Genomic DNA, 12,932 nt, shown 5'->3' with positions numbered 1-12,932 from the left:
AATTATTTGGGTCCATAATTAATCAAGCTCTAGTCCACCACCTTACAGATGCTAAACTTCTGTCCGATCATCAATATGGATTTAGGCAAACCCGTTCTACTGCAGATATTCTAAATACAATCTCTGAACGTATATACCATACACTGTATAAAGCAGGGGAGGGGAGGGGATGGCAGTAGTCCTAGATATATCTAAGGCTTTTGACGGGGTATGGCATGATGGTCTTCTAATGAACATGAGATCCTATGGTATTACTGAACAAATACTCAACATAATTAAATCCTAAATAACAGAAGAATTCAGGGAAAACGAATGAACACATATCCAAGGCAATGGCAGAAACCCTAGAGGAAAGCCTCCAGTCTGTAGTGGAATGGGGTCAAAAGTGGGTTGTAATATTCAATGCTGCTAAAACTAAGCTCATTTCCTTTAATAATTACAAGAAACCTTCTCAACCACCAACAGCTAAAGATACATTACCTGAAAGTACTTCAAACTTCTTGGCTTAACGTTCACAAAGAACATGAGCTGGAAAAGATACATCGAGGGCATTGCCACAGCTGCTGTGAGAAAGGTGGGCTCTCTCTCTACCGTGCTAGAAAGTTACTTATGCCTGAAAGTATCCTGTATCTCTATAAGGCCACAATTCGCCCACGTATGGAATATTGTTGTCACATTTGGGCTGGTGCATCTGCTACTAGTCTCTCGCTCCTGGACTGGGTTCAAAAGAGAGTCGGCAAACTGTACTCTAAGCTTTAACCTCTGTCCCATCGACGAAATGTTGCATCCCTTTGCCTGTTTTTAAAATATTTTAATTGTGGCTGTTTTGACGAACTACAAGCTCTTGTACCCCCTGACGTAAATACCCCCGACAAACCTGACACGCAGCAAAATCCCACCCCTACACAGTAGAGATCCCTAGATGTAAGAAAGCCTTCTACTCTAATAGTTTCTTCCCCAGAAGTGTTGGACTTTGGAATTACCCTCTGCGTTCCTTCTTTCCCAACTGTGCTGACATGCAGAAGTTCAAGTGTAGTGTGAACAGACATCTTGCTGCTCAATTCCCTTCATAGTATCCCTGCAACTTATGTGTCCGATAGTAGCCCCCTACATTAAAGTGGCACTGTGTCTTGTTTGGAGTGAAAATGTAATAAAAAAAAAAAAATTTAAACGTCTTGAACATTTAAAAAAAATCTTTTCATGCCCCAATTAGTAAGTAACGCAATCTTTTTTTTTTTTATCAGTTAAAATTATAATTGTATGTTATTTTTTCTTTAAGAAGCATCAATTTTTAAATATCATATTCCAGTAAATTATTGCATTCATTTCACTATTTTGGCTGTTTAAAACAATGCTATGCTTAAAAAAAAAAAGTACTTTTTTTGGCTTCAAGTTTATGCGATTTGTGGTCCTTTTATAAAATGGTGCATCCTTTGAGAAATATTGGTTTTCAATTATACTCAACTTTCAAACTTTTCTGGCAGTCAAATAAACAAAAAAAAATAAAGATTCTACTTTTCTTGAGCAGTTAGCCATGTAAACATATAAGGTATTTACAGCTCCTCTTCCAATTTTCGGATTTTTAATGTCAAAATGCACTATTTCCTTTTGATGGATTGATTGTTGTTATTTCTTCTGATGAGTTAAGGGCAAAATAGATTCACCGATTGATATAATGATTAAGTGATTGATTTTGTGCTACAAAACAGATACTGTCAAGAATTGTAAATGTCAACTGAATTAAAGGAATAAATTGTAAGATGGTCAACATCATGAACCTTGGAATACAGACTTTTGTCATTCATTATATATTTTCCCCCCCCTAATCACTTATTAAAGCCAAAAGCCACTCAAGGATAATAGTTAATGAGATGGAATTATTGCCAGTTAAAAAAATGAAGAAAATTACGGGAGTATTAAAAATGAACTAAGTTTGATTAGTTAAAGGGGAACAGTTTATGACAAATATTTGGATTTGAAGACCACTACATTATAATCTAACAGGAAGAGGTCTAGCAGTAATGAATTCTACCAATGAGAAGTTTTTGGAAAGAAAAACCTTCACTCCTCCATTCCCTCTAACCACTTTAACATGCCTGGTTATCTCCCACTCTGCCGTAAGGACTCAGACAGACATATGCATGGGCTTGGAGTCTATATTCGCAACACCCTCCCCTTGACTACAGAAACAAAACTAGAAACAGACAACCAGGCCTTTATGTGCTTCAGACTAAATATGCAACATAATATTAGCTACTTGTATTTTCTCTACCGCTCTCCCTCAACCCAGGACTGTACCCTAATTAACAAAGTCTCTGACAGCATAGATATAGCACTCTTCCTCGATACTAGCGCTGAAGTACATGTATATGGCGACTTCAATGTCCACCACAGTAACTGGCTTGGATTCTCTAATTACACAGACGTAGCTGGTAGCACAACACATAGCTTCGCTATATCCCATTCCCTATCTCAGACGGTTACATTCCAGACACGTTTCCCAGACCAGCAAGATCAACATGCCTCACTTCTAGATCTATTTCTGACATCAGTTCCCGATGATTGTACAACAAATGCCCACAGCCCACTTGGGAATGCTGATCACACTGTGATAATGGAAGAATTCACCCTAAATTCTCGCCCTAAAACTAAAGACCCACTACTCAAAACGAGGTATTACAAAAAAGCCGACTGGGAAGCCATCAGGGAACTCATCAGAGATGCCCCATGGCAAAATATCTTTTCTCTCCCAGCAGAACAATGTGCAAATGAGACCACTGAATGGTTCAAAACTGCAATTGAGGCACATGTTCCCACACGGAAATTCTATAACAAACCCCACTCTCCTCAATAGTTTACCTCTGCTTGTGCAGCTGCTATTGCTCAAAGGCAGCATGCGTTTCGCAGATTCAACTGACATAAGTCCAGTTCAAACAGACAGAAGTATATAGAAGCCAGAAATAATTGTAAGAGAGTAATAGAGACAGCTAAGACAGATTACACGGAAACCAGCAGGAAACGCATTGAAGCACAGAAATTAGGAACCCGGGATTTTTGGAAAATCTACAACAGCGTAGTAAATAATGGGCAGTCAACAATTCCCTCACTATCAAACAATCATGAGGTTGCTTGCACGGCAACTGACAAGGCAAATCTGCTTGCCAGTCGGTTTGCCTCAAACTCCACACTGGACCTGGTACACCACTCCCTCCCAGACTTTCCTGTGCGGACAGACGCCACACTAGACGATTTGAAAATCACCCCTTCTCAGGGGCATGGTATCATAAAAAAACCTAGACACCTCAAAAGCATGTGAACCAGATCTCATCCCAGTTGTGCTAATAAAAAAATGCTCTGCTGAGATTGCTCCAGTTCTCTCCAAACTTTACAATAAATGCCTTAACGAATCTTGCTTTCCCGACTGCTGGAAAACCGCTTCTGTGGTACAAGTCTTCAAGAATTCTGGTGAAAGAACTGACCCACTAAATTATCGACCCACTAAATTATCGCCCCATTAGCCTCCTCCCACTTTTCGCAAAAATATTTGAGTCTTTAGTTAATCAATCCCTAGTCCAACACCTAACAGCTGCTAAACTCCTGACCGCAAACAATATGGATTCGGGCAAGCCTGTTCAACAGTAGATATCTTAACTGTAGTCTCTAAACGTATATACCGTTCACTGGACAAAACAGGGGAGGGTAGAGCAGTAGCCCTCGATATATTTAAGGCTTTTGACAGGGTATGGCACGATGGTCTTCTAAGGAAAATTAGATCATATGGTATCACTGGAAGAGTACATAATGTAATTAATTCCTTCTTAAGTAAGAGAAAAATCCAAGTGATCCTCGACGGTTGTACATCTAAACAATATGAAATAAATGCGGGAGTACCCCAGGGGTCTATCTTTGAACCTTTATTGATCCTGATATTCATAAATGACCTCATTGATTGAGATTGTCGGACTGACTTCCTCATCTTGGTTGTTATCGTCACAACGTTTCGGTCGTTTTGCCCTCCAGCTTTCATCAGGTGTTTTGTAATGAACTGGGGAACCGGTTGTTAGGAGTCTCGAACCCAACCCTTTATTATTATTACAGGGGTACCGTGTTCGGACTCCAGCTAGGCTCTGGGACATACTTGCTGATTCTCTGTTTTGAATGTTACTTTTTACTGCCTTCGTTCAGGATTGAACTCAGCACCTTTGGGTAACTGTAAACTTTGATATGTCTAGGACCACTCGGCCATATGTCACTAGGACAATTCTTAGTTGGTTTTTAGTTAACGTTAAACCTATGTTGTTATTCTAGGGGCTAGCTATGGGCTCGCCATTCTCACCAGTGATGGCGAACATATACATGGAATACTTCGAAGACATGGCCTTAGGTTCAGCTCCCTTAAAGCCAACCATGTGGCTAAGATACGTTGATGACACCTTCATACTCTGGCCCCATCAGGAAGACATCCAGGCTCTCCTAAACCATGTGAACTCAATAAGACCATCGATACAGTTCACAATGGAGAAAGAAAAAGATAACCAACTGGCCTTCTTGATATACTCATATCACGCACAGAGCATGGGTTTAAAACATCCGTATATCGCAAGCCTACCTTCACTGGACAATACCTTAACTTCAACTCCCATCACCCATACAGTATCAAACATGGAATCGCACGCTGCTTACAACATCGAGCAGAGACAATAAGTAGCGATACCATTACATACCACCAAGAAATGGTCAGGTTGAAGAATACCCTCCGTCGTAACAACTACCCCGATAGCATACTATTCACCAGACATGTTAATAGTATAAGAGAGGAGAATGAAACCCAAAAACCTCCAACGGTCTGCCTACCATACATACGAGGCATCTCCGAAAAGATTCAGAGAATATGTGCCCTCTACAACATCAGGACGGTATTCAAGAGCGAGTCAACACTTAGACGACACCTGGTACAAGTGAAGCCCCACATGGAGGAGAACATAACCAAGAACTGTATATACTCCATCACATGCAGTTGCAGAAAGGTTTACAAGAGTGAAAAAAGCTGCCCCCTTAAAGTAAGGGTGGAAGAACACCGAAAAGCAGTAACTAAAGGGGAGACAGAAAAATCGGGTATAGCCAACCATGTCTGGATGGAGAGGGGGGACCATCGCCCCCTATGGGATGAAGTAAAAATAATAAACAGAGAGACCCACTGGAAAGTCAGAAAACTTCAAGAAACAGCTCACATGCTCGGACATAACAACCTACTGAGCAAACCAAGCATAGAGCTGAATGCAATTTGGACACCTCTGATAGAAAGAGAAAACCTTGAATAACAACATGGGTTTAACATTAACAAAAAAACAACTAAGAATTGTCCTAGTGACATATGACCGAGTGGTCCTAGGCGTTGTATCAAAGTTTACAGTTACCCAAAGGTGCTGAACGAAGGCAGTAAAAAGTAACATTCAAAACAGAGAATCAGCAAGTATGTCCCAGAGCCTAGCTGGAGTCCAAACACGGTACCCCTGTAATAATAATAAAGGGTTGGGTTCGAGACTCCTAACAACCGGTTCCCCAGTTCGATATAAAACACCTGATGAAGGCCGGAGGGCAAAACGGCCGAAATGTTGTGACGATAACAACCAAGATGAGGATTGGTTGGTTGTTTTTGTTTTACGGCATATCAACCCTTTTCGGGTTATTTAATGCCAAATCCAAAGATTTTGAAGAAAATTTTTTTTAATAGAATATATTTGTTGTTTTCACGTCAGTTTCTATTTAACCCATAGTTGGGACCCTAACAGGTACTACCACTCCGGATCAGAGTGGACCTGGGAGCAATGGTAATTAAAGGGTGGCTCCACACTCCCCAAAGCCCACAAGCTGGGGCCTCACCACTAGATATAGTTTAAGGTCATATCCAGGACCCCCATTGAGGGACTTTTACCCTCTGCAGGGAGGCAGTTGGTGTATTCTAATGCCCCATCGACAGGGCCAACCAAGATGAGGAAGTCAGTCAGACAATCTCAATCAATGAAAACACCTCATCTCAAAAATACAGACAATCACTATAAATGACCTCCCTGATAAAACTGTTTCAGAGATGGGTATATTTGCCGATGACACCACTCTAAAACAGGCATGAGGGGAAAACAAAGGAACGTGATGGGAACACATATCTAAGGAAATGGCAGAATCACTAGAGGACGACCTCCAATCTCAATGGGGACAAAAATGGATGGTCACCTTCAATGCTGCGAAGACTAAGCTTGTTCCCTTCAATGGCTAAGAATACACTGCCTGAAAGTACTTCCTTTAAACTCCTCGACCTAACATTTACAGGGAACATGAACTGGAATATATACATTGAGAGCATTGCCAAGACTGCTGCAAAGAAGGTGGGCTCTCTCTACCGTGCTAGAAAATTACTTACGCCTGAAAGTATCCTGTACCTCTATGAGACCACCATTCACCCATGTATGGAGTATTGCTGTCACATTTGGGCTGGTGCATCTGTTGCTTGTCTCTCACTCCTGGACAGGGTTCAAAAGAGAGTCACCAACCTGATAGGTCCTAAACTGTCATCTAAGCTTCAGCCTCTGTCCCATCGACGAAATGTTGCATCCCTCTGCCTGTTCTACAAATACTTTAATGGTGGCTGCTCTGACGAACTGCAAACACTTGTACCTCCTCGATACGACTACCCCCGCCAACCCAACAAGCAACTAAGTCTCACCCCTTTACAGTAGCAATCCCTAGGTGTAAGAAAGCCTTTTACTTCAATAGTTTCTTCCCCCAGAACTGCAAGTCTTTGGAACTCCCTTTCGGGATACTGCTTTCCCAACGGTACTGATATGCAGAAGTTCAAGTGTAATGTGAACAAAAATCTTTCTACTCATCTCCCTTCATAATCCCCCCCGCAAAGTGTCCCCGATAGTAGCTCTCTACTTCAAAGTGGTACTTGCCTTGTTTGGGGTGAAGATTGAATAAAAAAAAAAAAAAAGAAATTGTTAATGGAAATTTCATTTGACATTTTGCACACAGAGAAAAACAGAAAGTTTTTTTTTTACAGGTGATCGTCTTATCAATAAAATGTGATCATGAATAATCTTCACTCATTGAACCTTAACCTGCACCTACCTCCAAAAAGTAATTTTTTTATCTGTGGGATTATCTAAAAAATAATGTTTATAAAAACAATCCCCAGACTATTTATTCCTGAATTAAAACAGGCCATCACAATCCACTCGCTTGTTGTATTTATTATACAGCGATAAAATAAAGACTAATGCACATGTGATGTAGCGACATTCACCCAGGGCAGGTTGAACAGAGTCTCTCTTTCTGAAACTTGATTAACAAGTCAAACATAGATTGAAGTTTATTTCTACCAAATATGATTCAATTGCAGAAAAGATTGCTACTGCCATTAACAATTTCGTGGGTGGCATTTTTTGTGGGTTATCCTGTATTTATATGTACATTTTGTTTTTGTTTGTTGTCTAAGCATTCTAGTTTGATAGTTTTAGCTAGCTACAAACAAACAAAAAGCTTTTATTTATATATATATATATATATATATATATATATATATATATATATATCATTAGAAATACTTGCTTAGGTAACAAATTGATAGAATCTATATAATACTAAAATTGAACATCTTGTATGATTGTTTGATATACTGAGCATAAAATTGTTTAAAATAGTAAGACCAACAGAAGTAAACATGGAAGGTTAAATAAATTAAATAAAATTTGAAGGATAATTTATAGAAGAAAATAGGTCAACAGTCACCATAGCAACAAAACTTTTGATTAAACGACTTAAATTTTTATTCTAATGGTTTTTATAACAATGACTTTAATGGCAAATGTTATGAAACACTTTTTGTTAAAACCTCAAATAATATTCATATTAACACTTGGAACATGAGAGGTTACTATTTGGGATTGTGTCTAACAAGCGACTGTAGGGAGTTCAGCTGCAAGATGTCTGTTCACATTACATTTAAAGTTACGCAAGTTAATCAAATTAGGGAAGTAGGATTCAAGAGGGAATTCCAAAGTCTAGCAGTTCAAGGAAAGAAACTATTAGAGTAGACTAGCCTGAGTGCCCGGCATTGCCCGGGTGTTTGGAGGTGTGTGTTGAGCAAAAAAAAGTGGTAGTAGGCAGGCAGGCAGGCTCGAATCCGTACCACAAAGAAGAAAAAGAACAAAAAAAACGTGACATCTTTGCTGTTGTATCCATCGCCAAACCGGAAGTGACGAAGGTTTAAATTAAGGCTAATCAATCAAAAAGAGGGGATGATTTGCAAAAATATTGGCGAAAAAAAGTGACTCTCCCTGTAGAAAAGTACCCATTTGAGGGTGAAAGAATTAATGTTTTTGGCCAATTTTTGGATATTTGTCATCTGAGGGGTCGTGCTTCAAAACAATACCAATCTTGTGAAAATCCATCACCTCTGTCAAAAGTTTTAGGCAGACATACATACATTTAAAAAGACAGGTGAGATTTATATTATAGAAGGTTTTCCGGGATATAGGGAGCCCTCAACAGGAGGTAGGTAGGATTTTCCTGCTTATATGGTATGTATGTTGAGAGCACATTTCAGGAAAATATTTGTAGAACAGGCATAGAGATGCAACATTGTGGTGATGAGGTTGGAGCTTGGCTGATAGTGCAGGATTTATTAGATTTGAGACTCTTTTTTGAACCTTGTCTAAGAGTGAGAGACTATTAGTAGATGCACCAGTCCAGATGTGACATGAATGAATGGTGGCTTTCTAAAGATATAAGATAATCTCTCATGTAATAAATTTTCTAGCATAGTAGAGAGAGTCACCTTTTCCTTGGCAATGTACTCAATGTATTTGTTCCAATTCATGTTGCCTGTGAATGTTAAGCCAAGGAGTTTGTAGGATGAGCTCTCAGGTAGTGTTATTTGCCATGGCATCAGTGGTTGAGAAGGGTTTTTTGTAGTTATTAAATGAAAGAAGCTTCATCTTAAGTAGCATGCTTTGTGATAATATTTAACTGTTACTCCATTTCAATTTAGTTTGTAAAAATCACTTATTTTTATTTTTAAATATGAATTCTTTCAAGATAATGTAAAACATTAACAATTTTGAAAAACTAATTTTCTCTATCTGTTATTGTAAAATGGTAAATCATTGATTGAGACTGTCGGACTGACTTCCTCATCTTGGTTGTTATCGTCACAACGTTTCAGCCTTTTTACCATCCGGCCATCATCAGGTGTTTTGTATCGAACTGGGGAACCGGTTGTTAGGAGTCTCGAACCCAACCCTTTATTATTATTACGGGGGTACCGTGTTCGGACTCCAGCTAGGCTCTGGAACATACTTGCTGATTCTCTGTTTTGAATGTTACTTTTTCACTGCCTTCGTTCAGGATTGAACTCAGCACCTTTGGGTAACTGTAAACTTTGATACAACGTCTAGGACCATTCGGCCATATGTCACTAGGACAATTCTTAGTTGTTTTTTTGTTAATGTTAAACCTATGTTGTTATTCAAGGTTTTCTCTTTCTATCAGAGGTGTCCAAATTGCATTCAGCTCTATGCTTGGTTTGCTCAGTAGGTTGTTATGTCCGAGCATGTGAGCTGTTTCTTTAAGTTTTCTGACTTTCCAGTGGGTCTCTCTGTTTATTATTTTTACTTCATCCCATAGGGGGCGATAGTCCCCCCTCTCCATCCAGACATGGTTGGCTATACGATTTTTCTGTCTCCCCTTTAGTTACCACTTTTCGGTGTTCTTCTACCCTTATTTTAAGGGGGCGGCATGTTTCACCCTTGTAAACCTTTCTGCCACTGCATGAGATGGAGTATATGCAGTTCTTGGTCATGCTCTCCTCCATGCGAGGCTTCACTCGTACCGGTAACGGATGGAGAGGGGGGACCATCGCCCCCTATGGGATTAAGTAAAAATAATAAACAGAGAGACCCACTAGAAAGTCAGAAAACTTAAAGAAACCGCTCACGTGCTCGGACATAACAACCTACTGAGCAAACCAAGCATAGAGCTGAATGCAATTTGGACACCTCTGATAGAAAGAGAAAACCTTGAATAACAACATGGGTTTAACATTAACAAAAAACCAACTAAGAATTGTCCTAGTGACATATGGCCGAGTGGTCCTAGATGTTGTATCAAAGATTACAGTTACCCAAAGGTGCTGAGTTCAATCCTGAACGAAGGCAGTGAAAAGTAACATTCAAAACAGAGAATCAGCAAGTATGTTCCAGAGTCTAGCTGGAGTCAGAACACAGTACCCCCGTAACAATAATAAAGGGTTGGGTTCGAGACTCCTAACAAACGGTTCCCCAGTTCGATACAAAACACCTGGTGAAGGCCGGATGGCAAAACGGCCGAAACGTTGTGACGATAACCAAGATGAGGAAGTCAGTCCGACAATCTCAATCAATGAAAACACCTCATCTCAAAAATAGAGACAATTACTAATGGTAAATCATGTTTAGTTTAATATCCATTTTATACGCTGGCAGGATTTGGGTTGAGAATACATGCTGCAAAAATATCTTTTAATTCATAAAAATCTATACTTAAAATTATGTATGTTAAAAAACATTACAAGGTCCATTTTTATTTTCTTTTTGAAAATGCATGCACATATTAATTATAAACTAACTAGCCTGTGTGAAATCTCGATCATTTTTTTTAAATCGAAAGCAGACAGTAACTGTATTTTCTATTTATTTCTCTTTACATTTGATTCAGAACACTGAATGTATGCATCAATAATTAATGGATCAATATTAACTTCATAGGTTATGGGTTATATTGCATGATTTAAAACTTAAAAAGCTCCTCAAATAATGTGGCCTGGTTGGCTTGGGGGGCGGGGAATATGCATCAGACCCCATTGCCAACAAAATTTGTCTATACCTCTCCTCTAAAAATGACATTTTTCTTATCCAGTCTTATAACTAGAATTAAAGTGTAATATCTGTTGTCGTCAGTAGAAAGCAATTTTTTTTAAATTTTTGCTTCTAACTCAGAGTGCCTCTTTTTAAAGAATTGGATTTTCCACATAGTGTGTAAAGAGGGAGACTATTAAAAACAAATTAAAAAATAAAATGCCTGATAATTAGTAATACCTACAAATTGGAAGCAGATAAAATAAAAGTTTATTGGAGTTTAAACTCATTCTGTGACAATGGTTAACTGGGTTTAGATCTGTTATCCTAATAAAATCCCCCCTTCAAGCAGTGAACACACATATTACTCACAATGAATTGTGTAGCAATATCAGCAGATACAGATTTGTTTAACAGTCCCAAGGACTAGGTCACTAAGTGCAGATGGCCTGATTGTAATTTAATGGTGATCACAAGTGCATAACTGGTACAAGCAGTTGACTTAACTGAAGCCATCTTCTAAGCTGACGGAACAAAGAACCTATACAACCTTATTTTGTCCTTTAGTCCTCATATTTCATGAATGATGTTTCTGACAAAGGGAGAAGAATTGCTATTTTCCGAGTTGGAATCTATTCATCCTACACTTATTGGCTGGTTTTCGACCTTGAAGTGTTATTTTTATTTAGTTCCTTACATCAAGTGGCTTCTGAAGAGATTTAAAAAGAGAGTATATACCTTGAAATTAGAGATCTACAAATATTACCTGAAAGTAATTCTTTCAAACTCCTCGGCTTAACTTTCACAAGGAACATGAGCTGAAATGGATACATTGAGAATCACGGCCTCTGTGAAGAAGGTGGGCTCTCTCTACTGTGCTAGAAAGCTACTTACGCCTGAAAGTATCCTGTATCTCTACAAGGCCACCATTCGCCCATGTATGGAGTATTGTAGTCACATTTAGGCTGGTGCATCTGCTATTAGTCTCTCACTCCTGGACAGGGTTCAAAAGAGAGTCGCCAACCTGAGGGGTCCTAAACTATCATCAACAAAATGTTGCATCCCTCTGGCTGTTCTACAAGTATTTTAATGGTAAATGTTCCAACGAACTACAAGCCCCTGTATCCCTTCGACATAAATACTCCCGACAAACCTGACAAGCAGCAAAATCCCACCCCTTCACAGTAGAGATTCCTAGATGTAAGAAAGCCTTCTACTCCAATAGTTTCTTCCCTAGAATTGCTAGATTTTTGAACTCCCTTTCGAGTTCCTGCTTTCATAACTGTACTGACATGCAGAAGTTCAAGTGTAATGTGAACAGACATCTCGCTGCTCAACTTCCTACATAGTAGCCCCCTACATCAAAGTGTCACTGTGCCTTGTTTGGGATGAAAATGAAAAAAAATAAAAAAAGTTACTAAAACACCCAAACCTTAGCCTTCACTCACTTCGATTAATTAATACAAAGGAGTAAACCTGTGATTGTTAAAATTTTGTTGTGTTGTCTTTATTTCACAATAAGATACAAAACAACTATAGACAAATAATCATAGAAAGTGCATCTCATCCAATGTAATGGTTGAAAGCTACGTTACATGCTTATATAAAAAAGAAAAAACTAAAATATAACTTTGATATATTACCTAAAAAATGGGAGGTGACCATGAATAAGAGATAAACAATATGGCCTGATTACCTGAGTACAGCAAATTCAAATCTAGTTCATTCCAGAGAAACACTTTCACCTTTACAACCTTCACATGGTCTTTCTTGTAAGTACCCACAGTCTTTATTGAAAGGATTCTAACTAGAAAGATATCAGGGAAACCAATGCCAACAACAGAATCATCTGATTCATACAAAATGACCAACAAAATGGTGGATTTGCATGAAAACAAACAAAAAAAAAAAAGCCATTAAACTAAATTATTTAATTCTTCTATGAAATTGTGTTATACATTTGTTTTATTTTTTCTAGAAAACAATTTTTCTTTTTTGGTTTTTCCAAAACAATCTTGCCAAATGTAATTTAAACCTTAG

At 38.6% G+C, this 12,932-nt stretch overlaps 1 protein-coding gene across 3 annotated transcripts in view; it reads right to left on the bottom strand.

Annotated features, from left to right (window-relative positions):
- LOC145290939 (uncharacterized) overlaps nucleotides 1–12,932 on the bottom strand; it is a 132,601-nt gene that overhangs the window by 24,551 nt on the left and 95,118 nt on the right. The gene's annotated exons all lie outside the window — the stretch shown is intronic.

Source organism: Euprymna scolopes, chromosome 2, assembly GCF_053919585.1.
Source record: "Euprymna scolopes isolate OS-2025 chromosome 2, ASM5391958v1, whole genome shotgun sequence".
Taxonomy (NCBI): Eukaryota; Metazoa; Mollusca; class Cephalopoda; order Sepiida; family Sepiolidae; genus Euprymna; species Euprymna scolopes.
The sequence above is the reverse complement of the archived record's forward strand: the minus strand, read 5'-3'. Positions and strand labels throughout refer to the sequence as shown.